This window comes from Bos grunniens, chromosome 8, assembly GCF_055505025.1.
Source record: "Bos grunniens cultivar Pamir isolate PY7600 chromosome 8, Bosgru_T2T1.0, whole genome shotgun sequence".
Classification (NCBI taxonomy): Eukaryota; Metazoa; Chordata; class Mammalia; order Artiodactyla; family Bovidae; genus Bos; species Bos grunniens.
Window position 1 is genome coordinate 17265896 of NC_141172.1, and position 27347 is coordinate 17293242.

The following is a 27347-nucleotide window of genomic DNA, read 5'->3' on the forward strand; positions in this document are numbered from 1 at the left end:
TAATATATTAGAAGAGGTAAGTTTATAATTGGGTGCTTTTTGACTATTATCAAAAATTAAGAAAAACTTGTAAATAATGATTGAACACTAGAAAAGTTTACTTAGTATATCAGGCTTTAAAATGTTTATAACAAAATATCATTGGGATTCAATTTATATTAAGCATTGTGTTGTTTTTATATATTAGAAATAATAAAAATATGAATTTACCCTACACATTTAAAATCTGTCTTTTAAGAAAATCTGTTTGAGTTGAGTTTGGAGAGATGACTTTGCAGAGAGTCCATGCAATGATTCAACTCAACAGATATTTAGATTTTGCAAAGCACTATGCTCACCTACAGTGAATTCAAAATTTGACTCAAACAAGTTTCTAACTCTGAAAGGGGAGCAGTTTATTGCAGAGTTAAATTATACATATAAAAGTATATTTAAAGTAGAATGTTAAATGTATTCTGAAGAAGGTATAAAACTATTGGAGAGAATGTTTCTCACTGGCATTTACAGATTTCATGCGATTCAACTTTTCCCAAAAGTGCTTGATCATGACTCATTTGAAGTGTTTATTAAAAATGCCTGCCTTTGGGTGTTCTGATTAGAGGACTTGAGATTTTTTTTTTTTCCCACGGTGTAACCTTGTAACTCTTACGTTCAGTCAAGATAGGAAATTACTGATAATGAAGAAAACCTTTGTATTAACCTTGAAAGATGGGCAGTTATTCAAGAAGGTTATTGAGAGGGAAAGCATTTCAAGCACAAAGCTTCTTGAGCAAATGAGGCCAAAATGACAAGATCACTTTAAGTTTTATTTCTCCATCTATCTATTCATGAAGCAGAACAGGGTAGAGAAAGTATAAACATCAGTAAGAGCTAGAAACTCCCCCTCTAAGAATCCTTGTAAATATTGAGAAATCGGTATTTACATTAACTAGTTATGCAAATATTCATTCATTATAGACATCTATGAGAGCTAAATGATCCCTTAGGTTTGGAAAATGAGAGACTAAGTGATTGATAAAGTTTTGTTAATGAACTTCAAAGCGACGGCTATCTTGCAGTGTCAGATTTCAAAGATGAGCTGCCAGCACTTGGTGAAATTTAGTTCAAAAAGGCTGACTTGAAAATTCAGGATATGAGATAATTTAAACATACACATCTCGCTACCTCTGCTGCAGACTCTCATAGGAATGAATATTGTAAGGTAGAAATAGCTGTAGCCAGGACAAGAAGAAAAAGCGACTATAAAAGCTGGTGCAGTCACTCCCCACATTCTTGGTGGCTGCAGTTGGGACTGCAGTCTTTGATTATTGGGTGAGAGAGATTTCTATCTTCATGCGACAACTGGGGTTGGAACCGGAAAGATAGATATTTTCCTCTTTTTTAGAAAATTGTTCTTCTGAACATTTTGGTTATGAAAAGCAAACTAGGCCTGGTTCTGGAATGGGAAGGTTAAGACAGAGGGAGCAGCTATATAAATGGTGTACCTAGAAGGTTATGGGAGATGGGCTTTGATATCCTAGAAGCTGTTACCAGATAGGACTATAGGAATTCTGCAACACAGAAGGGACAGGTTTTTCTGCTGGGATTGTTCACCACTTTGTTTTCCTATTCACTAGACTTCTAAAGAATGTAATTGGTAATATACCTCTTCATTATCAGGTCTTCCAAGGAAATGATGGTGTGTCAAAAAAAACCACCGAAAAACATGGATTATGACAAACTGCCTGAGGTCCAATCCTACATTTGATGTAGTCTCAAGGTGTGAAGCTTTAAATAAATCTCTTGATGCTGTGTACATCAGTTTCCTCATCTAATAAAAATGGAGAATAATGACACTTGCAGTACTCAGTTTACATGGTTATTGAGAAAATTGAATGATTGTACTGTATGATATATTTAGAAAGTTGACAATGGCTTTTGGTAATAAAATGAGGGACCCATGAAAAATTCATACAAGCTATTTAGAGCCAAATAGGAAGCATAGGTAGCTTTTTGCCCTTTATTCAAAGACAATGAACATAATAAAACATTAGTGGAAACTAATAAATGATTTTGAAATATAAAATAAGGTGGTGACCACAGAAATGCAAAAGCCAGATAAAGAATATATCTTTGAGTAAAAAGTTTTGCCATGGAAAAATGAAGAAATTTTAGGCATTATGCTTAGTACTCTCAAAAAATTTAACAGAAAAAGAAAATAGCATGTGATAATGCATAAGACAGGTTTTCCAACAGCTCAGTGGTAGAGAATCTCTCTGCCAAGGCAGGAGACACGGGTTAGATCCCTGGGTTGGGAAGATCTCCTGGAGAAGGAAATGGCAATCCACTCCAGTATTCTTGCCTGGAGAATCCCATGGACAGAGGAAACTGGTGGGCTACTGTCCATGGGATCGCAGAGAGTCAAACAACTCTGCACAACTGAGTAACTATCATTTTAATTTTCATTTTAGCTGGAGGACACTGAAGCTCGTATATTATAAAATCAAGGAAATTAAAAAGCAAATAAACTGAAGAAAATGATCCCATCATGTATGAGGTTGAGATTTCTTGGCATGCTCCTAAAATTTTCTAGGCAAATTCATAGTCACACCAATCAATTTACAACATGATTGGTTCATACAGGCTCACTTCACTGTGTAGTGAAAAGACAAAATTTTGTCACATGTATTAGCTTCCTGATGCTGCTGCTAACTTGCTTCAGTTGTGTCCGACTCTGTGCGACCCCATAGACGGCAGCCCACCAGGCTCCCCCATCCCTAGGATTCTCCAGGCAAGAACACTGGAGTGGGTTGCCATTTCCTTCTCCAATGCATGCATGCATGCTAAGTCACTTCAGTCGCATCTGACTCTGTGCGACCCCATAGATGGCAGCCCACCAGGCTCCTCTGTCCACAGGATTCTCTAGGCAAGAATACTGGAGTGGGTTGCCATTTCCTTCTCCTAGGACTGTCATAACAAGTTATCACATACTTGGTAGTTTGGAGACAAGATAAATTTATTCTCATAGAGTTCTGGAGGACAGACGTCTATAGTCAGGGTACCTGCAATGCCACATTCTCTAGGGGAGATTCTTCTTTGACTTTTCCAGCCTCAGGGAGCTCCAGACATTCCTTGGCTTCTGACTGCATCACTCCAACCCCTGTTCTTCCTTCTCCACATGGCCTTCTCTTCTTTCTCCCTGTGAGTTTCTGCTCTGTGAATCTCTTATAAGGACACTTTGTTATTTAATTTAGAGTTCACCCAGATAATTCATCATCTCATCTAGAGATCTTTAACTTAATTACATCTGCAAAAACTTTCTTGAAATGAGGTCACATTTGCAAGTTCCAGGGATAGGAGAATATATTTTTGGCAGCTACCATTCAACCCAGCAAACCAGAACTGTTATTAATCTAATTAGAGGTAGTTTTTCCATTATGGTGGATTATTCTGGTCAATGGAACATGTGTTTTTGTATATTAAGCTTATTCTATTTCTTTTCATTCTATTTTATGTTAACTAAATTATGTGTGTGTGTGTGTGTGGGGTGTATTTAGGGCAGGGGATGGGTACTATCAGTTTTAAGTACTGTATTTTAAAGTTCAGCATTAACTACAGGAAAAGTTTGTTGTTACTAATCTGGCCCTGACATTTATATAACTCTATGACTTCTTTGTGCAGTGGTATTTTAGTAAATCACAGCTGATCACTGTATTCGTAGCATAACATGTAACACAATACTACTTAGTCAAAAATTTTGTTTATGAATTTTCCCTTGAAAATATACATATTTTAATGTTCAAAGGTTCTTTCTTTCTCCAATTATCACATTATCTACATCCTGTATTTCATATCTATATTTTATAATTAGTCACTGATGTCAAAAACAATAAAATCTGACATCAATTGTGCCAGAAATATAGTAAATGTTTAGTGAGCAGATATTGAATGACTCGATCAGTTGTATCTGACTCGTTGCAAACCCATGGACTATACAGTCCATGGAATTCTCCAGGCCAGAATACTGGAGTGGGTAATCTTTCCATTCTGCAGGGGATCTTCCCAACCCAGGGATCAAACCTAGGTCTCCCTCATTGTAGGTGGATTCTTTACAAACTGAGGCTCTAGGGAAGCCCCAAAATACTGGAGTGGGTAGCCTATCCTTTCTCCAGCAGATCTTCCTGACCCAGGAATCGAAACAGGATCTCCCACATCATAGGCAGATGCTTTACCAACTGAGTTACTAGCACAATAAAGGACAGAAATGGTATGGACCTAACAGAAGCAGAAGATATTAAGAAGAGGTGGCAAGAATACACAGAAGAACTATACAGAAAAGGTCTTCATGACCCAGATAATCATGATGCTGTGATCACTCACCTAGAGCCAGACATCCTGGGATGTGAAGTCAAGTGGGACTTTGGAGCATCACTACAAACAAAGCTAGTGGAGGTGATGGAATTCCAGATGAGCTATTTCAAATCCTAAAAGATGATGCTGTGAAAGTACTTAACTCAATATGCCAGCAAATTTGGAAAACTCAGCAGTGGCCACAGGACTGGAAAAGGTCAGTCTTCATTCCAATCCCAAAGAAAGGCAATGCCAAAGAATGCTCAAACTACCACACAATTGCACTCATCTCAAACACTAGTAAAGTCAGGCTTCAACAGTATGTGAACCGTGAACTTTCTGGATTTAGAAAAGGCAGAAGAACCAGAGATTAAATTGCCAAAATCTGCTGGATCATCAAAAAAGCAAGAGACTTCCAGAAAAACATCTGCTTTATTAACTATGCCAAAACCTTTGACTGTGTGGACCACAACAAACTATGGGAAATTCTTCAAGAGATGGGAATACCAGACCACCTGACCTGCCTCCTGAGATATCTGTATGCAGGTCAAGAAGCAATAGTTAGTTAGAACTGGACATGGAACAACAGACTGGTTGCAAATCAGGAAAGGAGTACATCAAGGCTGTATATTGTCATCCTGCTTATTTAACTTATATGCAGAATACATCATGACAAACGCTGGGCTAGAAGAGCACAAGCTGAGTCAAGATTTCCAGGAGAAATAACAATAACCTCAGATATACAGATGACATGACCCTTAGGGCAGAAAGTGAAGAACTAAAAAGTCTCTTCATGAAAGTGAAAGAGCAGAGTGAAACAGTTGGTTTAAAACTCAACATTCAGAAAACTAAGATCATAGCATCTGGTCCCATCACTTCATGGCAAATAGATTGGGAAACAATGGAAACAGTGAGAGACTTTATTTTTGGGGGGCTCCAAAATCACTGCAGATGGTGACTGCAGCCATGAAATTAAAACATGCTTGCTCCTTGGAAGAAAAGTTATGACCACCCTAGACAGCATATTAAAAACCAGAGACATTGCTTTGCCAACAAAGTTCCATCTAGTCAAATCTATAGTTTTTCCAGAAGTCATATATGGATGTGAGAGTTGGACTATAAAGAAAGCTAAGCACTGGAGTATTGTGCTTTTTAACTGTGGTGTTGGAAAAGACTCTTGAGAGTCCCTTGGACAGCAAGGAGATCCAACCAATTCATCCTAAAGAAAATCAGTCCTGAATATTCATTGGAAAGAGTGATGCTGAAGCTGAAACTCCAATACTTTGGCCACCTGATCCAAAGAACTGACTCACTGGAAAAGACCCTAATGCTGAGAAAGATTGAGGGTTGCAGGAGAAGGGAACAACAGAGGATGAGGTGGTTGGATGGCATCACCGACTCAATGGACATGAGTTTGAGTAAACACCAGGATTTGGTGATAGTCAGGCATGTCTGGCATGTTGAAGTCCATGGAGTTGCAAAAAGTCAGGCAGGACTGAGTGACTGAACTGACTGACTGACTGAGTATCCAGTGAATGACCGAAAACTATGTTTTAGGTTTGGAACAAAATTCAAAGTAAGAAGAATTTCTAAAAAGTCCCCCCATTTTTCACTCCCATAGGAGAAACAAGGCAGATTCTGGCATAGACCTTTAAGAGCTTGGAAAGTCTAACGTGATTGTGATTGTAAGGAAGAAAAATATCAGTGGCAGGTCAGACCAGCACTGTTGCAAGAGTCCCACGGTGAGCTACTTAGTCATTTCAGAAATTTCTGGCAATTGCCATGCAGATGCTGCCCACTGGTACTGCAAGCACCTTTTTTCCTGTACAGACCTTCTCAAGTTCTACACTCTATCCTTTCTCCCTCTAAGAGTCATAAATCACAATCACGCAAAAAAGCTTATTTTACGTATTTCCAGGGAAGAAGTCCATTTTTATTTAGAAAAGGGAAATAAGCATAGATAAATTAAATGATTTAATTGAGACCATGCAACATGCCTGCCAGTGAATTAGGATTCAAAAGTGTCTCTTAGTTTCCCAATTACTTCTACTGAAAATAATAGGTAAACTAACTACAAAAGCAATATAGAATTATGCCTAATGGCAACCGCTGCTTTATTGAAAAGTCCTTTTCTTTCATAACATACAGAGTTGGTGAATATACAGTCAGACCACAAAATATAATATGGTCTGCGATGCATTAAATGATGTAGTAGATCCAAGGAAAGATCACATTAAGGTTTATGAGAAGCTGAGGTCCAAGAAGATACACACATCTAAATTCTGATGGTGCTGAAACATTTCAGTGCCTTATTAATCTGCCCAGTCTACACTGTCTTTAAGACTGCAGCCAAGAAAAAATATGATTGATTTGCAGCAGGATATGTGTTTTTTGCATTTCCGTTAACTATAAAACAAGCACCATTTTAATTAAGCTGCTTCCAAGCAATTCAGGTGCTCTATAAAAATATAATGAAGCAATTAAGATGTGTTACAAGTGACTGAGAGATCTTTTTCACTTGAAAATGTGAAAGTGGAAGGATTTTTTGTTGTTGTTTAATCTTTCCCTACCCTCGAAGCAGGGAGGCTATTTAATGTCAAGAAAAAGAACACTAGATTTAAGTGAAAAACAAGATTGACTTAATGTATATAATTAATTTTCCAAAATTTAACATAAATCAAATTAATTATTTTTACTATCATTTGAGATATGAAGAAATGTATAGGCACTGTACATTATATTAGGGTCATAAAAACACCCTTATATACCTCTCAAGGAAATATTAATTGTGGGACCTTAATAGAGCACCATGAATTTCTCTAAATTATATGTAGAATCAATTTTCGGCAATGATCTAGAAATTATATTTGCTTGAATATTTGAAATTTTGAGAGACCTAGGAGAGTTGGGACCTTTCTTATTTGGTACATTAATTTGCTTTGGGTGTATCAGTATGATCTAGACACAAAATGGTATATTCTTTACTTCCATAAGAACAATGAACTTTCGGTTTCCATCAAAAAATGATCATTTATTAGATTCTCTCCTTCTTCCCTTCAGTCAACTAGCAGTTATTATTACCAGGAATGATAATAAGTTCTGGGGATATAAAGATGATCATTACACACTTAAATCGCCCAGGCAGAGGTTAATATTCTAGTGTGTAATAGCTACCAAAAAGAATAAAAAGGAGAAACAAGAACAGAATATAATAGCACACTGTGGTGAGCATTAACAGACAAAATAATATGAATCTCGACACCAACACTAGGAAACTGGTAAGAACTGGTTACTCTGAGGAGCTGATAGTATCTAATTGTGGAGGAAATATCTTTGTAGAAAGCCTTGGAGAAGGGTAGGAAAAAACCTGATATTTAGAATGGCTGTAGAGAAAGGAACCAATAAATTCATTAATATATAGAGAATTATTTCTAAGAATTCTAGAGAGATTTGATAATTCTCTGTTCCCTTCTATGAAGAGAGTAATCCTTACTTTATTTTTAAATGTTTACTGTTGTAAAATTCACCCACTTACCTAGCCTAAATATCTTAGGCTGCAGGTTTTGGCTATTTCCGTCTGAACGGAAGTAGACGATTATATGTGATTTTCAAAGTATGCCATTTTTATTACAAGTCAGAGGAAATGGGAACCAAAACGAAGACAGAGAACAATATACAGACAGAAGTTAGCAACACTGCTGTTGTACATTAGACATCATCCTTGTAGAGAATATAGAAAATTGGAGAATTTAAATTAATTGCATAGCATTTCAGAGGTAGAAAGTTGCAGAATCAGGATTAAAAAAACAACCCTGAGATAATATAACTAAGATTGTAGGTAGGGAGATAGAAGACATCCAGACAGACAGACAGACAATTTATTGGTTATACTGTCTTCTGTTATTCCTGTTACTTTTTTTATTAGTGGCTCAGCATGATTAATAGCACTAAAAAACTAGTTTGAACTGTTAATTGCTGTTGTTCTATAATGCTTTATTTATAATTAATGTGCTAATTCTTGGTTTATTCCTGGGGCATTTTCATCATGGGTGTGATATAAAGTAACTGAAAGACTAAACAAATGTTACACCTGCCTTCCAGCTATCAGGCTGGTCCACATGGAATTGAATGCTGTGTTCCTGAGTAACCTCTCTCTGCCCAATGTCAAGAACTTACACAAAGCCAAATGAGATTTTAGTAATTCCGTTTCAAGAATTCTCTGAAGGACCATTAGCTGCAGAGACATCCAGGTTAGGGTAGCCACCAGTGGAAAGCAGCAAGGTGGGTGTCTCCTGGAGATGTAAAATGCTTGAACTCCTTCAGACTTGAGCTTCCCAGCCTGGATTAATGAAAACAGTGTAGAATGGACTGTTGAAGGGGCTGTGTGAATTGTGGCGGATGCAAATGCTGTCTTTCTCAAAGTCCACTACCTTGGGTTTTCTCCTCCTGCTGTGATAATTTTTAGTTACTGGATGGGAGGGTCTGAGGAAAGAGGAAAACTAGCTGGCAAAGAATGGTGTGTGTATGAGAGAGAGAGAGACCCTGAGAAAAACAAGGGGACCCTTCATCAAGAATAATGGGAAACAAGACTATAATATTATGCTGGTTCTGCTTTATTCGTATTATAGGAAATCTGAAACACTGAGATTTTCACACTCAGCTTCCTGCTTTCCTATCTTTCTGTACTACACTCCTTCTTGCTGGCTTCTTTTATTGCTTACCACTGATTATTGACTGTGTACATGGAACTATGCTAGTAAGTGTAAATGTGTGTATATGAGCCAGCTCCTAAAGCTATCAAGAGTCAATTTTCCAACGTTAAGACATTTTGTGAACTGCTTGTTAAACTACTGGCAGCTTGACATTGAGCACGGAGGAGTATTTACATCACTAAAATAGGCAAGCACAGCACATTACTGATTTTCTTGTTTTTCCTTCTGGAGAGCCAGTTTCCCCCCCTTGGGTATGTATTTATGTGAGGGTAAGTACATGGTGAGAGGGGCAGGGCATATATATCTCTTCTAACCTTGGAGAGACTTAGAACTTTGTAGGCAAACAACATTGACAAAAGGGAAAACTACACCACGAGGCAGTTTGAGGTCACCTCTGTTAGGGGCACACTGTGGTCGTGAGTCTGTAGCACATGGAAAATTCACCTTCAACTGGTAAAACAAGATACCCAAGAGTAGTTAGTATTTGAATTTGATCCTTCAGGGCTAGTAGGACTTCAATCTGTGGAGGTTTATGAAGGAAGGAGGGATGGGAGCAATGGCCCTCAATAAGAGGAGAGACAAATGCACAGTCCCTGGGGCAGGAAAAGAAGCCTGGAGTTGGACACTGTCATTTGGCTTGAGCAGACATGATATGTGGATTTATGGTAGGATTGGGGAATAGGTAGAGGACTCTGTGCACTGTAATTGAGTGGTAAGTAAGTGAAGTCGCTCAGTCGTGTCCGACTCTTTGCGACTCCATGGACTGTAGCCTCTGTCCATGGGACTTTCCAGACAATAGTACTGGAGTGGATTGCCATTTCCTTCTCCAGCGGATCTTCCCAACCCAGGAATCGAACCCGGGTCTCCCGCATTGTAGACAGACCCTTTACCGTCTGAGCCAACAAGGAACTGAGTGGTACTCTTGGCTATATCTTTCATCTTAAAAGGGAGGCAAAGTGTAAATTCATATACTCCAATAAATAGCTGACCCCAGTCATATTTTTTTGAAATTTCTGATAATTTCTTAAACTGCAAAATACAGGTTATAGCACTGGCCTTGTAGTATTCTTAAATAATTACAAATAAGATACTAGTTTTAGTATGGAAAACAACTGGCAAGCTTTAAATGACACGATGACTATGCCATTCATTGAGCACCCCATGAGTTCTTCTAACTCTCAGGAAGGAACCATGTGAAAATGTTAACAGTATAGAGAAGGAATGCTTTTTTGCACTTATTGAGGGTATGTGGTAACATCTAAGAGTTTAGGGTTATTGAGTTCAAATTCCTGTCCCCTCAAAAATAAAACAAGAGCACATAAGGCTGAGAAACTTATGTATAGTTTATTGAAGGAAAAAAAAGATAAGTAATCAATAGAAATGGTGTTCTTCAACAACTTAGAAGGAAATATTCACTTGATAGCATTTCTGTGACTTTATGTCAGTTTGATGCTTTCATCCTGGCATAAGATTATTCAGATTTATATAGACACAGCCCAATTAGATTAAGAGACGCATGAACTGGTAAATACTGTTAAATGAGGGAAGGTTTAATGCAGGAAATTAGCTTCAATCTTGGATTTAAAGCTCTAAGTGATGTAACTTGGATGACAGAATGTGAGACAAATTAACTGTTGATAAAACCAGTGATGTGGGAATGATATTCCTTCAAGTGAAGTTGCTAGCTCTCATTGACCCAAATTGGTTTCATTAAAAAGTTGAAATTCTCATATATGTATATATACACACATACATACATATATATAACACTATATAATATAGTGTAATTTATATCATGGATCTGAATGATGAGGGCAGGGTACAAAAAGTGCTGTCATGAATGTACAAAGCTCACCAAGTAGGTTAATCCCAGATGCCTTTATTGTGGATAAGCTCCTGCATATGATTGAACTTCCTAAGTAAGGGCAGGCACAAACAACAGCGTACATAACTGCTCAAAGGGTAGGCTTTGGAACCACTCTCTCTGACTTCAAGACATGGTTGGCCATTATTAGTTCCATGAACTTGCAAAAACGATTAAACCTATTCGTTTTCCTCACGTGGAACAAGGAGAAATAACAGTATCCGGCAAGGGCATGTTTAGATGAGAACAGACATGTGAAGCACTCATTGAGCACCGTCCACAATGTTTGGGCTCCTAATAGGTTTCAGATGTATTTTATGCACTTGAAATATATATATGTGTCTAGTAGGTCTTGTAAGTCTCGTATTTAGTCGCATTTAAGCTAACATTATTGTGGTTTCCAGTGGTATCTTTGTTTTTATGAAACCCAGCAGAGTGACTTGACTAGTAAGCCCTCAAAAGAAGTTGCTGAATGAACGTTCAACTAAAGCTTGGTTGATGGCAAATAAACAGCACCCATGAGTGAACAGAATAAAGGAAAGTGCTTTACAAAGTTAGGAAATTCTAGGAAAGAGATTGGACACCATGCAGAATGGAGTTCTTGACTGTAAAATGTACCAGAAGAATCTCTTTGTTTGAATGGAAATTCTAGTTGTACCAACAGGCAAATCTTACCTTCAAATCTTTCTTTTTCTACTGGCAAAAGAATATCCAAAGGAAATTTTTATTATCTTTGAATAAGTATAAAAGTAAGTTATTCTTTGAGCTTTACTGGTCTTTGAAATTAATCCAGACTATTAGAGAATTAGAGGTAATAATTCAAGTGTCTGATAGAGTAATGGATGAGACACTGCTTTACTTTCCACCCAGTCATGGCTGCTAGAAATAGCTAAATATATGAAAACCCCAGATTTAAATATATTGGTATTAGTCATCTCAAAGCAGGTATTTGGGGCTATATTAAGGAATTGTAGCTCATAGAGTTAAGTATGTCTAATACTATTAAGTGAAAGAGAGAAGCACTGCTTAATGGATCAATTCCATTAGGAGGAAAAAAAAAAGCAAAAATTGCAAGTGGTTTCACTTTAAAAAGATGGCCATAAAAGTCAGTTACCTGCTTGCTGAAGTTCTCTTCCGCTTTTCAAATGCTGTTTCTGTTCTGTCAGCATTGTCAGTGTATGCGGCTACTGTACTGTGGAAAGTAATTACATTATATGGCAGATAAAACAAGGGGGTATGCATCAGATTATAAATAACTTAATTTTGCAAAGGAATTTTACATCTTAATCTGCTGGACTATCACTTTCACTTAGGCTCTGAAACCAAATTATGTTATTGTGCTCTGTGATATAATTTAATAACTCACCCATAAGGAAATGTCAGGTCGCATTTGCAACAATCCAGGGGCCATTAAGCCAGATGGAAGGTCATTCTGTTTGAGGATTGTAAATGAACCTGTCCAGCAAAGTTTTGGTTAGGGACAGCCAAGGACTCATTATGTAGTCAATTGATCCAACTGCTTGAGAGAACCACGCCAATGCCAAGGCTGTTCTGTCCTTTGAAGTTTGAAATACATTTGAACATATAGGAATTTTTGCTTTCATCCGGCCAAAAAGGAAATTGCTTTTTCAAAAAGCTGTCATTTCCATATATTGCTTAGAACATTAGAATAAAAATTAAATGTTTTAGTGAAATGCCACTTGTGGGATTTTTGCTTCTTTTCTTATTCATTTTCCTCTTTGCCTTCTAAATGTCACCTTTCTTTGTTAGTGGAAGACACACACATAGACACATACACACAGATACACACATTCACAAAAATATAAACCATTGAAACAACATATCAGGAATGTATACAGAATTCTATATGCCAAAAGTAAAAATATTCATTGAAATACTTACAGTATCTTTCTTCATTTACTTTTTGACTTTCTTCTGTATAACATAAAGTTAACAATTTTTGGTTATCAACACTATGTGATTAAATGTGAATACTCTAAAATGGATAGTTCAATACCAATTTTCATTTACATTTTAAAAAACCTTAAAATGTTAGATGCCTGTAGTGACATTTAAGTTATTCTCTTCACCAAAGAACACAGAATTCATTATTTGTTAAAACATTAGTTTGAAACTAGTGTGTTTCCATTTTAGAAAATGAAGCATAAAATAGTTAACATTTATCCACAATCTGATGTCTATAATAAATTTTGACATTTGCATGTGTTACATCTTTCAAAGTATATTTTACTGACTTAGGTTTACCGAACATGTATAGAGTCGACCCTAAAAATTTGTGAATTCTGTATTTGTGAATTTGTCTACTTGCTAAAATTTATTGATAACCTCCAAATCAATACCAGTGGGGTTTTTGCAGTCATTTGTGGACACGTGCAGAATGGTGAAACATTTGAATCAGCCATTGTACGAGTTTCCAGCAGAGGGGGGAAAGAGCCTCCTTGTCTGTACTCTCATACAAACATGACCAGAGGATGCAGAATGTAGAAGGCTGTTCTGTGTAGTGCAAGGAGTTTATTTACTGTGTGTGTGTGTGTGTGTATATAGATAGATAATATATTTGAATATATACATGGGGCTTTCCAGGTGACACTACCGGTAAAGAACCCACCTGCCAGTGCAAGAGACATAAGAGATGTGGGTTCAATCCCTGGGTCAGGGACGATCCCCTGGAGGCGAGTATGGCAACCCACTCCAGTATTCTTGACTGGAGAATCCCATGGACAAAGGAACCTGGTGAGCTCCAGTCCATGGGGTCACAAAGAGTTGGACATGACTTAACAGCTGGGCACAAGCACTGTGTGTATGTATGTGTGTGTGTGCGTGTGTATATGTATATATATATATATATATATATATATGGGCTTCCCTTGTGGCTCAGCTAGTAAAGAAGCCACCTGCAACATGGGAGACTTGGGTTTGATCCCTGGGTTGGGAAGATCCCCTGGAGAAAGGAACAGCTATCCACTCCAGCATTCTGGCCTGGAGAATTCCATGGACTGTATAGTCCATGGAGTCGCAAAGAGTCAGACACAACTGAGTGACTTTCACTTCACTTCATACATATATATATATATATATATATATATATATTTGCAACTGATACAGTTTTCTGATTCTCTGGTTGAAGCCTGACTGATATAAGCAACATTTAGAAATGTTTCTAGTCAAGTAGTTTCTTTGCTGTTATGTTGATGACAAAGTCTATTCAAACACTATTTACTAATAAAAATGCACTTCAAATTGTTGCCATACTGTTTGCCACATACTATTTTAACCATTTTTACCTTGCCAGGAATGATATGAATTTCTCATGCTATGTGATTTTCAGCCTTTTGCTTTAAAGAAGCCCTCAAAAAGGCTTTAAAAAACTTATCATTAGCTCCAGTGTCATTTATAAAGTATTGGATTCAGTATCTATTGACTTAAAACTTTAATGATGGATGAACCTAGAACCTATTATACAGAGTGAAGTGAGTCAGAAAGAGATAGATAAATATCATATTCTAACACACATATACGAAATCTAGAAAAATGGTTCTGAAGAATTTATTTACAGGGCAACAATGGAGAAACAGACATAGAGAATAGACTTATTGACATGGGGAGAGGGGAGGAGAGGGTGAGATGTATGGAAAGAGTAACATGGAAACTTACATTACCATATGTAAAATAGATAGCTAAAGGAAATTTGCTGTATGGCTCAGGAAACTCAAACAGGGACTCTGTATCAACCTAGAGGGGTGGGATGGGGAGGGAGATGGGAGGGAGGTTCAAAAGGGAGGGGATATATGTATACCTATGGCTAATTCATGTTGAGGTTTGACAGAAAACAAAATTTTGTAAAGCAATTATCCTTCAATAAAAAAATAAATTTAAAAAATTGGAGCAGTCTCCTCTTACTGATGCTTGGCCAAAAAAAAAAAAAAGAAAAAGAAAAAAAATCCAGTGTAGTAACCACTATTTTATAATTTTGATATTTTGGGGGTCCTTCTTTAAAAATATGACTAGTCATTGCTGCTATATTAATTGTGGATAAACAGGTTTCTGCATAATTTATAAAGCAAATCATCTTACAAATACATGAATTTAAAAATAAGTGTGTATATGATAAGAACATTTGGATATATCTTTGCTACATATCAAGTTATTTATTAAAACAGACATCCACAAATAAAATGTTTTTGTCTCAGTATAAAAATATTTTTTAATCCTGAAAAAATAGGAAAATAAAATTTTCCTACTGTCACCTTACTCAGTTTTAAAATGATCCATTTCATGAATTAAATTTTTTTGGACTTAGCTGGATTTTGCTTTTTTGTTTGTTTGTTTTAAATTGTCCTTTTCAATTAGATCATATTCTGTATCCACTTTATTGTGAGTCATTCAAGAACAAGAATTTTGTCGTCCTCATTTATCTTTATATTCCCATATGTATGGTGTATGAGAGCTAACCAGGAAAATTTAATTCAATTCAGTTCTAATTTTAACCCTGATATCATTGAGTTGCAAATTCAGTGACATGAATTATTTCCCACAGCTCAGCCTGATTGCCTCTTTCTCTGTCATCTTGATAAATCATTAACTTTAAAACTTAAGGCAAGTAATCTCCTATACTATAGCCTTCTTTCCATCCACATACTTCATACTCAGTCTCTGCCTCTGGAATACCGAAATTTTGAATGATCATTGTTTCAAACATTTTAAAAATTATTGGTTAAGATTGTGTTTGTCTGCAGTTATTCAGAACTATCCCAAAGTCCTTTCTCAGAATTCTTTGCCACTTAAGCTTATATTATATCTATACTCTCGCCAGAGGTCTGTACTTTTAAATATGGTAGCCATTAGGCATACATGTCAGTTAAACTTTTTAAACAAGACTAGTCCTCATTGAGATGTTCTAAAACTCTAAAATACACTTTAAAAAAAAAAATTTGAAATACGACTACTAGAAAATTTTGAATTACGTGGTTCATATTATACTTTTATTCAACAGTACTATTCTAGATGAACAAATTTCTTTGATTATAGTAATTGTGCTCCTTACTAACATTTCCTATCAGTTTTTAGACTGTTAACCTTGTGTAGAAGATCAAATTAACTCATGGTTATAGACACAGCCTAAATATTTATATTATAAATATTTCTTCCCAGTTATTTATTTAATTTTTAAGTAAAGTCCAGATGTGAAAAATAAAAAGGCAAAGAGGATTTTAATTAGACTGGCTAATGAAAAAATTAAGTCTCTTTGCCAGAAGCACAGCCGGAAGTGGTACACCGGAAATGAGGTGATGGCTCCTGGTGTCTTAGCAGGAGTGGGGCGAGGCCTCTCCATGAGGTTCTGGAGGGAGGCAGCTGCCTACCCTGGCAGAGCACACTTTTTTCTCAGAGCGGTAATAAAGCCCTGGTTGACAATTTTCCCAGGACGTTTCTGACAAATAGCACACACTGTTGTTTATATTTTTGTGATTTAATGTCTCGCTTGAATTACACACGTGCACATAAATGTGTTCATTTGATCACGGTAATTCCACTGCCACTAACATTAGTAAGTAACTCAATATGAAAAACAAGTTAGTACTAAATTTATTACACTCCTCTGTGGCTAATGTACTTGAATGAAGCTGTATGATTGGTAGTTATGGTTAATATCACATTTCAGCCTGGTGAGGAACAACAGAGAATGCTTCTTTAAGTGGTTTATTTTTATTTATCTTTTTTGTTTATTAATTTTATTCAGTTTTTTCCTCTACCTTTATCATTTTTTTACACTAAGGGCAATCCTTGCTACATTCAGTAGCTATGCAACTATTTTGCTTCTTTCTCCCAACACAGCAAAGAGGTCATGTAATTTGTTTTAGACAATGATATACTTTTGTACAATATCGTTATTCATTAATAAGAAAGATTATGACAATGAATTTTGAAAACTGCTGTGGTGGAAATACATAAAAACATAAAACATCATATATCCTGATTTCTTTTGCTTGAAAGTGAAAGTGTTAGAGTCTAAGTCATGTCTGACTCTTTGGGACGCCATGGACTATAGCTTGCCAGGTTCCTCTGTCCATGGGATTTCCCAGGCAAGAATATTGAAGTGGGTAGACATTCCCTTCTCCAGGGGATCTTCCCAAGGCAGGGACTGAAGCCTGGTCGCCCACATTGCAGGCAGATTCTTTACCATCTAAGCCACCAGGGAAGCCCTCCTTTGCATATATCTATGTAATAATATATAAAAAATACTAGTACCTCACTCTAGCACCATGGAATTTAAAAAATACCATAAACGTGTATTTCTAAGCTATAAATCCATGACTATCAGTTATTGAATTACTAAACTAAATTCATGTGTTGAAATTTTACCTGTACAGATCTATCCCCTTGTGGCAAGATACAATATTTTTTTTTTTAAAAAAAAAGAGGGTTTGTTAGAATGTTATGATCCTTATGGGTATTTATTAGGATCAGTCTTAATTAATCCACATAATATCCCATTGTTCTCTTTTACACACAGGAAGAGTAAAGCTAATAGAGGTGAGGTCACTGGCCTATGTTTTCATCATTAGCAGTATAAACACTTGTCTATCAGGCACTCAAGTACTGCTCCTTTGCAGTCTGCTGCCAACATGGTGATTTGGGAAGGGGCCGTAAAAAAAAAAAAAAATATATATATATACACTAAAAAGTATAGGTAGGGAAAATTGTTTGGAGAAGCAAGAATACCCCAAATAATGAAGTCAAACCACTGTGATTGGTTAGAATCTCTGTTGAGAAGACGACAAGAAGACTGGAGCATTTAATAATATTAATTACAGGTTAGTTGGTCTGTTCAGTACTTCTAAATATCATTTATTTCATCCTCACAAAAATTATTTGCTACTGATATTATCACCAATTTATTCATGAAACAGATGCTTCTAAATTTTGAATAGTTTGTTTAAAATGCAAACAAATGTAAATGTCACGGCAAGAAGTGCTTGTCTGACTTCAAAAATTGTTCTTTAAACCACTATGCTATGCAGTTTCCAAATTAGCTGGTTGTTGGCATAAAGAATGGCAAGAATAAGCCCAAAGAATTAAACACATTTAAATCATTGCCTGACTGCTTTAGTCAAGAAATTCAAAGAAGATACTTGGTATATAGGAGTGGGAACTATAAAACTTTTTTTTCTAAAAAACAAACGCAGATAGAAGTTAACTGCCAAAACATTTTTTTTTTTTTTTTTTTTGAGGAGAGTAGTGTTCAATCTCCGGAGAAGGCAATGACAACCCACTCCAGTATTCTTGCCTAGAGAATCCCGTGGACAGAGGAGCCTGGTGGGCTGCTTTCCATGGGGTTGCACGGAATCTGAAATGACTGAAGTGACTTAGCATGCATTCATGCATTGGAGAAGGAAATGGCAACCCACTCCAGTGTTCTTGCCTGGAGAATCCCAGGGACCGGGGAGTCTGGTGGGCTGCTGTCTATGGGGTCGCACAGAGTCCGACACGACTGAAGCGACTTAGTAGCAGCAGCAGTGTTCAATCTCAGTGCAGCAAGAATGAAGAAGGTAAGAAAGCAAGGCAGGGAAGGAGAATAGACAAAACAAGAAAATATCCTGCCACAACAGCCACTGTTTTATAAACCACATGTAGATTTGAGCAATCTCCTAGGTGGACTAAAAAAATTTACATGCCTAGGTCTCTCCTGTTCGGCCCTGCTGCCTATGAGAGGCAACTCGTCCACATTTCAGGGTGGCATCAAGCAGTATAACATTTCATCGGAGTCCAGAAGTGGCAGGACAAAGGGCCAAGACTCTGGTCACGTGATCAGTGAACTTAGAAGAGGAATGTAGCTGGTTGACTGCAGATGCAGCAAGACAGACCATGGGTTGAAAATCTGGATAGTAGTTAAGACTGAAAAAACACCCAAAACCTGTAGAGTACAAGTGGTCAGAAACATCTGTCTAAGAAAAACAGGGAGATGTATGGGGCAAGAAGGGAAAAATTAAAATGGGAGAAAAGCATCAAGAAAATAAAAATCATGAAGATAAAGTTAATCCACTTCATGTGTGTGTGTGAAAGTCTCTCAGTCATGTCAGACTCTTTGCAACCCCATGGACTGTAGCCTGCCAAGCTCCTCTGTCCATGGAATTCTCCAGGCCAGAATACTAGAGTGGGTTGCCATTCCCTTCTCCAGGGGATCTTCCCAACCCAGGGATTGAACCCATGTCTCCTGCATTGCAGGTGGATTCTTTACTATCTGAGCCACTAGGGTAGCCCAATCCACTTCATAGCATTCTATATATATATATATATATATTTTTTTTTGCATTAAACTTTGAGATAACTGTGGATACACATGCAGTTGTAAGAAATAATACACAGAGATCTCATTTACCCTTTAAGCTGGAATCAAGATTGCTGGGAGAAATATCAATAACCTCACATATGCAGATGACACCAACCTTATGGCAGAAAGTGAAGAACTAAAGAGCCTCTTGATGAAAGTGAAAGAGGAGAGTGAAACAGTTGGCTTAAAGCTCAACATGCAGAAAACTAAATCATGGCATCTGGTCCCATCACTTCATGGGAAATAGATGGGGAAACGGTGGAAATGGTGTCAGATTTTATTTTTCTGGGCTCCAAAATCACTGCAGATGGTGATTGCAGCCATGAAATTAAAAGATGCTTACTCCTTGGAAGGAAAGTTATGACCAACCTAGACAGCATATTCAAAAGCAGAGATATTACTTTGCCAACAAAGGTCCGTCTAGTCAAGGCTCTGGTTTTTCCAGTGGTCATGTATGGATGTGAGAGTTGGACTGTGAAGAAAGCTGAGGGCTGAAGAATTGATGCTTTTGAACACTAGTGCTGGAGAAGACTCTTGAGAGTCCCTTGGACTGCAAGGAGATCCAACCAGTCCATCCTAAAGGAGATCAGTCCTGGGTGTTCTTTGGAAGAACTGATGCTGAAGCTGAAATTCCAATACTTCGGCCACCTGATGAGAAGAGTTGACTCATTTGAAAAGACTCTAATGCTGGGAGGGATTGAGGGCAGGAGGAGAAGGGGACGACAGAGGATGAGATGATTGGATGGCATCCCCAACTCGATGGACATGAGTTTGGGTGAACTCTGGTAGTTGGTGATGGACAGGGAGGCCTGGTGTGCTGCAATTCATGGGGTTGCAAAGAGTCAGACACGACTGAGCGACTGAACTGAACTGAAGACAGAATCTTGTGAAAGTATTGTACTGTATCACAGTAAGCACACTGACATTGATACAGTCAAGACAGAAAGTATTTCCATCACCAGAGGGATCTCCCATGATGTTCTTTCATAGCCACCCTAACTGCCTACTTCCCTCATTCCCTCCTTAATGCCTGGTCATCATTAATCTGTTCTCCATGTTTACAATTTGTCCATTTTAAGAATGTTTTTAAAATGGGATCTTGCAATATGTAACCTTTTAGGACAGACTTTTCACTCAGTGTAATTCAAGATTCATCCTGCTTGTGTGTGTTAATAGTTTTTTTTTTTTTTCTTTCTGTTGACCCAAAAATGTCATTTGCAGAAAAATCAGATTACTTATAGTTTTTAGCTATTAAGAATAAAGGTGTTTTAAAGCTTCATGTAAAGATTTTTGTGTGAACACAAACTTTCATTTCCCTGAAGTTAGTGTCCAAGGGTGAAACTGCTGAATTATAGAGTAGCTTCATTTAGTTTTTGTTTGTTTGTTTGCTTTTGGTTGTTGTTATTAAAGTAATTGCCTGCTATAATGAACTGATTCTTAATTGGGTGGATGGAGTCTTAAATTGATACAGTTTTCAAAGCAAGCTTCCAGCACTGTCAGTTGCAAACTGTGTGACCTTGGTTTAGTAAGTTTACTTCTCTGAGCTTCAGCTTGCTTATTTGTAAAAAAGGTACATTTTTAGTATAGGGATATTAATAATACCCTCCTCTTCCTGACGCTGTTAGTGTTAGATGAGATAGTGCATATGAAGATGTCGCATAAGTATCTAGCACTTAGGTATTTTATTCCAAGATGTATAATTTAAACTGTCACTGGACTTACCTTCTATTTTCTCTACTAGCATCAAACATTTTTTAAAAAGGGGAAGGAACTTCCAGATAATTCTCCAGGGTGGCTGTACTACTTGGATTCCTACCAGCAACAGCAATGGGTGAGTGATTCAGTGTCTTTATGCCATCCCTGGCAATTGTTCTCTCACACTTTTAAAATTTAGTCATTATGATAGGTATGTAATGGTATCTCATGGTTTTAATTTTCATTTTCCTTCTAGCAAATGATGTTTAACATCTCCTTGTGTGTTTATTTGGGATCTGTGCATTCACTTCAGTCACTGTTCGTATCTTTAGCTTATTTTTCTAAATGGATTTTTTAAATGTTGAGTTTGGAGAATGCTCTATATATTGTAGATACTAGTTCTTTGCTGTATTTGTGGTTTGCAAATATTTTCTCTTGGTCTTTGGTTTGTCTTTCATTCTCTTAACAGCGTGTTTCACATAACAAAGTTAACTTGATAAAGTCCAACTTATCACTGTTTCATTTCTTGGACTGTGCTATTGGTATCAAGTCTGAGCACTTTTTGCTAGCTCTAGATCCTAAAGATTTTTTTCCTATAGAGTTTTTCTAAACATTTTATAGTTTTCTGTTTCACATTTAAATCCAAAATCTGTTTTGAATTAATTTACTTTTGTAAAAGGTCTGATATTTAGGTTCAGACAGTTTGGGGCTTATGGGTGTCCCATAAAATTTGGCATCAGTTTTCATAAGGCTACTTTCCTTTTTGACAAACATTAGTTGGGCATATGTGTCCAGGACCAGTCCTGGGTTCTCTATTCTGTTCCTTCGATTTATTTGTCCATCCCTCTGCCAACACCACACAATCTTGCTACTATAACTAAATATGTCTTAAAGTCAGATAAATGAATTTCTCCTACTTTATTCCTCATTGTATCTCCCAAATAGTTTTAACTGTTTTAGTTCCTTTGCATTTCCATATAAATTTTTGAAAAATGTTATATAAATCCACAAAAATCTTGCTTGTGTTTTTATATGAATCATTTTAAACTTATATATCAATTTGGGAAGAAATTAATTATTTCTCAAAGGCTCCACCTCCTATCACAATAGACGTTAGGATTTCTACATATGAATTTGGAGAAGACACAAATATTTAAGTCATGGCACCACCGTATTAACAAACTAAATTGGAAAAATCATTTTTTGAGACTTTGTTGAATCTTCCAGTACACAAATGTGAAATGTCTCTCCATTTATTTAGATCTCCTATGATTTTTTTTATCAGTACATTGTAGTTTTTATCATATAAATCCTGTAGAAACTTTGCTATATTTATACCTAAATATTTCATATCTTATTGAAGGATTATAAATAGTACTGTATTTTAATTGCGATGCCCACATATTTTGTGGTAGTTCACAGAACTACATTGATTCTGTATGTTTATCTTTTATCCTGTGATATAGCTTTAATCACCTTTTCATTTTAGGTTTATTTTGTAGATTCCCTGATATTTTCTACAAAGACGATCATAAATAAGGACAGTTTATTCCACCATTAATAGCAATGTTAGCAGAAGGTGCTTTGTAGATATACTTTATCAGTTTAGAAAGTTCTCTAATCCTACTTTTCTGAAAGCTTTTATCATGAATGTCTGTTATTTTTTCACATGCTTCTACTTTGATTTGTGTGATCATATGATTTTTCCAATTTAGTTTGTTAATATGGTGGTGCAATGACTTGAATATTTGTCTTCTTCAAATTCATATGTAGAAATCCTAACCTCTATTGTGATAGGAGTTGGAGTCTTTGAGAAATAATCAGGTCATATGGGTGCAGCCCTCCTCTATGAGATTAGTTCCCTTATAAAAGAGACCCCCAGAAAGCTGTCTGACCCTCTCTTTTTGCCATGTGAAGATACAAGGAGAGATGGTGGTCTGCAGCCTAGAAGAGGCTCTCACCAGAACTTTACCACACGGGCATCCTGATCTCAGACTTCCAGCCTCCAAAACTGTGAGAAATAAGTGTTTGTTGTCTAAGCCACCTATCCTCTGGTATTTTTCTTACAGCAGCCTGAACTGAGATTTTACTGATTGGTTTTCAAATATGAAGTAGACTTTCACGCTTAGAAAAAAAATCCCACTTGGTGGGGATAAATCCCACTTTTTTATTTGCTGATATTTGTTAAGAATATTTGCATCTATATTGAAGAAAGATATTGGCCTGTAGTTTTCTTTTTTATGGTGTGTTTTGTTGCTTTTGATATCAGGTTATTACTAGCTTCATAAAATGAAATTGGAAGTGGCCCCTCTTCTATTTTCTGAAAGAGATTGTAGTATTGATATTAATCCTTTTGAAAATATTTAGAATTCTCTACTGTAATCACTTGAGCCCGTATATTTCCTTTTGGGAAATATTTAAGTTATGAATTTAACTTAATAATTACAGAGCTATTAAAATGATCATGCTGGGTAGTTGTGGTAATATGTTCTTCAAGGAATGGGCTCAATTCATCTGATTCTTCAAATTTATATAGAATTGTCCATAATATTATGAATTGATCCTTTAGATGTCTGCAGGGTCTATAGCAATATCTCTTATTTCCTTCCTGATATGACAGACTTCTATTTTCTCTTTTTTGTCACTCTTATAGGTATGTCAACTTTATGGATCCTTTCAAAAAACTAACTCTTTGTTTCATTGATTTTCTTTGTGTGTGTGTGTGTGTTCATCTTCAACTGCTTCTTTACTATTCCATTCCAGTTGATTTGGATTTATTTTACTCTTAATTTTCCAGAATCTTGAGGTTAAAAACTTGGATTACTGATGAGAAACATTTTCTCTACTCTAATGTATACTCAGTGCTATAAATGTATCTTTCAGCACAGCTCTCACACTATCCCACAAATTTTGATATAGCATACTTTTGTTTTCATTCAATTCAATGTATTTTGTGTTTCCCGTGAGATTTTCTCTGTGACCTATGAATTATTTACAAGTGAGTTGTTAGTTTCCAAGGGTTTGGAAATTTTCCTGGTATATGTTACGGCTTTTTAGTTTGATTCCATTGTAATCAGAAAATGAATTTTGTATGATTTCAGTTTTTTAAATTTGTTTAAGTTTATTTTATGGCTTGGGATATGATCTTGGTATGTGTTCATAGACCCTTTAAAAATACATTTATTCTGCTGTTATTGGGTGAACTGTTATAGTTGATTGGACATTGATGTTTGATGGTATTGCTGATTTTTTCTAGATCCTTGCTGATTTCTGTCTAGTTCTCTCTATTGTTTAGAGAGAGATGTTGAACTTTCCAACTTTAATTTTCAGTCTGTCTATTTCTCCTTTCAGTTCTACCAGTTCCTGCATCAAATAATTTGCAACTCTGTCATTTGGTATATAAGCACTTGGAATTGCCATGTCTTTTTAATGGATTGATTCATCAATATATAAAGTTTCTCTGTGTCTCTGGTAATTTTCTTTGATATGAAATCAATTTTACTTGATATTAATATAGACACTACTGTTTTTTTTTTTTTTTTTTTGGTTACTGTTTGTGTATCTTTTCCAATCCTTTTACTTCCAACTTGACCATTTTATTTCATGTTCAGTAAGGTTCTAGTAGATAGTTCATGATTTTTGATACTCTGGCCATCTCTGTGCTTTAATTATGTGTTTAGATCATCCCTATATAATTTAATTATTGATGTTAGTACTTCTGCCTGTTTTTTTCTCTTTTTGTTTTCCCCCTTGTTCTCTTTCTCTCTCTTATTTCTCTGTTCTCATCTTTGTGTCTTCCTGACCATGGTTTAGATTTCTATTTTAAATATCGTGTGTTTTGGTATATTTCTTTGGGTTTTGTGTGCTTGGGGGCTTCCCAGGTGGCTCAGTGGTGAGGAACCCGCCTACCAATGCGGGAGCCACAGGAGATGCGGGTTTGACCCTGGGTTGGGAAGATTCCCTGGAGGAGGAAATGGCACCCCACTCCAGTATTCTTGCCTCGGAAATCCCACGGACAGAGAAGCCTGGTGGGTGCTTGTCCATGGGGTCACAAAAAGTCAGACATGGCAGCACACACGTGTGCAGCCTGCTTGGTATTGGTTCAGCAATAGGGTTATAATTTTACCAAATCCACCACATCCATTGCTTCGTTCAGTGATTTTTCAGCACTGGACTCTTGCCCCTCTCCTTCTGAGATTCCAGTGATTTGAATGTCATACTTTTATTTTTCTTAATAGTCTCACGTGTCCCTGATATTTTGTTCATTTTTCTCCCTGCTGTTTACTTTGAGTCCTTTCTATTGTTCTACATTCAAGTCTACTGTCTCTTCCTTCTGTCCTCTATAACCCGCTGCCAAGCCTGTCCATTGAGCTTTTGTTCTGATTAGTGTATTTTTCACTAAAATCTCCATCTGATTCTTTTGCATATATTCTACTTCTCCACTATGATTTTCTAATTCTATACTAATATTTTCTATTTCTTCATTTGCTTCAAGTGTATTGTTTCTTGATGTATTTTTATAATGCTTATTTAAACATCATTGTCAGATATTCTAATACCTCTGTCATCCTAGTGTTGACATCTTTTTCGTTCATTTTGAGATCTTTTTGATGAGTACATTTTTAAACTGAAACTTGATATTCTGGGTTTTATAAGACTGAACCTTATTTAAACCTTCCATTTTATCTGGATTCCTCTGATGCTGCTCTAGCAAGAGGAGGTGGGGGTTGCAGTACCGGCCTCTGCTGCTGCTGCTGCTAAGTCGCTTCAGTCGTGTCTGACTCTGTGTGACCCCATAGACGGCAGCCCACCAGGCTCCCCCGTCCCTGGGATTCTCCAGGCGAACACTGGAGTGGGTTGCCATTTCCTTCTCCAATGCATGCAAGTGAAAAGTGTAAGTGAAGTCGCTAAGTCGTGTCTGACTCTAGCGACCCCATGGACTGCAGCCCACCAGGCTCCTCTGTCCATGGGATTTTCCAGGCAAAAGTACTGGAGTGGGGTGCCATTGCCTTCTCCGACAGGCCCCCTACTAGGTCTCAATTGACACCTGAGGTGGGAGCTTTGTGTTACTGCTGGGTAAGGGTGGAAGTTCCAGTTCCCACTCAACTAGGCACCACTAATATCTCCATTTCTAGGAAGTGTAGGAATGCCACCTCACTGTCTCTACTTGGCCTCTGCTGCCAGTAGAGGAATGGGATGTGGGAGGAAAGTGGTTTCATTATCACCGGGCAGTCATCAAAATCCTGACGTTTCACTGGACCTCAGCCAATAACACCCCAGTGGGGAGTAAGAGGAGGGCCTCATTACTGCTGGGTAGGGATGTAAGTCCAATCTCATTATGGCTCTCAACTGACATTGCAGGACTGGAGGCATCATTACTGCCTAGTAGGGCTGGATGTTCCAGGCTTTTACTTGTCCTTCTCTCGTACAAATGTCAGGGGTGGTGGATGAGGGCTGTGAGGGGCAGATCCACATCAGAAGGATAGTGATTAGGGCTTTTTGAAGGTTGAAAGTCCAGGATCCTCACTTGGCCTTTGCTGTCACAGGTGGAGGAGGCATCATTTTTTTCTGTGATATTTGACTGGATAAAAGCAATGAGTATCTTAAATGCTTTCCATCTCACTAGGCTGCCCCCTTCCAAGTCTCAGCGAGAGCAGCCCCCTTCTGGGACTTTCTCTGTCTCTACCCATTGGTGTTTCCAGTTCTCTGGCTTCTCCTGCTTGAAGTCTAGGATATATAAAGCAAAAAGCAAACTAAAGGAAAGCTCACTCTTATGTAGTTTCTTGGGTCCTAGAATCTCTAGCTGGTTGCTTTCTTGTCTCTGTCTTTCAGTATTCTTATGTTTACTTTATGTAATCCAAAGTTTCTAGTTGCACTTGGGTTTAGGGACAAGGAAAAGATTTACTCAATCTTCTCTGAAGCCAAAGTCATCTTCAATATTTTAATTTTTAGAAAATTGCATGTTCACAAATGAAACATAACTATTAACTAGAATATTTAACCAGAATTTCCACTTACCATACTAGACAGTGTGCTTATTAAATAATGAAAGCATAGCTACAGTGTATTGTAAAGTAATATTAGCTAATATTTAATGAGTGTTCTTTCTGGGCTAGGTAGTCTGAAAAATACTTTTACATGAATTATTTAATTTACTTTGCACAGTAGCCCTATGTGGTAGGAACCATGATGTTTTTCATTTTAGAGATAATGAAACTGAGACTGATGGAAGCTGAGCAGATTTCTTATGGTCTTTCAGCCACAGAGAGGCAGAAACACCCTTGAACCATAACTGGTTGTGCACATCTGTTTCCTATGCCCTCCACTTTAAAATCCCATCCTTTATATTCTAGCTCAAACGTTGTCTCATTTGCAAAATCTTCCCGAAAGTCATACT

General features: G+C 37.0%; 1 protein-coding gene across 6 annotated transcripts in view; it reads left to right on the top strand.

Moving 5' to 3' along the window:
- Positions 1-27347, top strand: part of LOC147366710 (uncharacterized) — a 1020409-nt gene that overhangs the window by 937092 nt on the left and 55970 nt on the right. For 5 of the 6 annotated variants that reach the window (XR_015168974.1, XR_015168962.1, XR_015168973.1 and 2 more), the window contains one exon: positions 20997-21086. The exons of the other annotated variant lie outside the window; for it this stretch is intronic. The gene's annotated coding sequence lies outside the window, so the exon portion shown is untranslated. The remainder of the gene's footprint in view (positions 1-20996; positions 21087-27347) is intronic. 6 annotated transcript variants of the gene reach the window in all.